Source organism: Empidonax traillii, unplaced genomic scaffold, assembly GCF_003031625.1.
Source record: "Empidonax traillii isolate 1590-97213 ecotype Southwest subspecies unplaced genomic scaffold, ASM303162v1 scaffold5066:size8945, whole genome shotgun sequence".
NCBI lineage: Eukaryota > Metazoa > Chordata > Aves > Passeriformes > Tyrannidae > Empidonax > Empidonax traillii.
Genome location: NW_020960259.1, coordinates 7,774 through 8,945, shown reverse-complemented (window position 1 = coordinate 8,945; position 1,172 = coordinate 7,774). Strand labels below are relative to the sequence as shown.

Genomic DNA, 1,172 nt, shown 5'->3' with positions numbered 1-1,172 from the left:
GGATGGGATGTGTGGGGTCAGGATGGGATGTGTGGGGTCAGGATGGGATGTGTGGGGCTGAGATGGGATGTGTGGGGCTGAGATGGGATGTGTGGGGGCGGGGATGTGGATCCAGGGCACTCCAAGGGGCTGGGATGGGATGTGTGGGGTTGGGATGGGGATCTAGAGAACTCCAAGGGGCTGGGCTGGGATCTGTGGATCTCCAGTGGACACTGGGGCTCCATATAGCTGGAATGGGGCTATGTGGGGCTGAGACACAATTCCAGGGGTCTCTCTGGGTCTGATCCCGCCCCCCAGGTCTCCACACAAGGCAGCGGGTTTATGGCTGTGACCTCCTGTCCGACGGGAGCGTCCGTGGATCCTTTCGGCACGGCTATGACGGGCAGGATTTCATCTCCTTCGAGCTGGGATCCAGGAGCTTCGTGGCGGCCGATGGAGCTGCCCAGATCACCAAGAGGAAATGGGAACACGATGGGATCGAGGTGGAGAGATTGACAAATTACCTGGAGAACATCTGTCCGGAATGGCTCCGGAAATACGTCGGATACGGGAGGGAGGCGCTGGAGCGCAAAGGTGAGGGAGACAGAATTCCCATGGGAATGTGGGATTTGGGAATGTGGGATTTGGGAGGGTGGAACTGAGGAACATGGGCATTCTTGTGGGAATTCCATGGATGAATCTGAGTCATCCAACTCCCATGGGAATTCCATGGATGGATCCCACTGTTTTCCTATTCCAGTGGGAATTCTGTGGGTGGATCTCACCCCAATCCCATTCCCATGGGAATTCCATGGATGGATCCCACTGTTGTTTCATTCCAGTGGGAATTCTGTGGGTGGATCTCACCCCAATCCCATTCCCATGGGAATTCCATGGATGGATCTCACCATTACCCCATTCCCGATCCCCCTGACGTCCACATGTCTGGGAAAGAGGAACACGGGAATTCCCATGAGAATTGCATAGATGAATCTGAATCCAACTTGCATGGGAATTCCATGCATGGGTTGTCCCATTCCAATGGGAATTCTGTGGATGGATCTCACTGCAGTCCCATTCCCACGGGAATTCCATGGATGGATCTCACCCTTATTCCACTCCAGAGCCCCCTGATGTCCACGTGTCCGGGAAAGAGGAACACGGGATCCTGACGTTGTCCTGCCACGTGTACG

The 1,172-nt window shown here is 55.3% G+C and overlaps 1 pseudogene; it reads left to right on the top strand.

Moving 5' to 3' along the window:
* The first annotated feature begins 296 nt into the window (after positions 1 to 296).
* Positions 297 to 1,172, top strand: part of LOC114073040 — an 8,643-nt pseudogene continuing 7,767 nt past the window's right edge.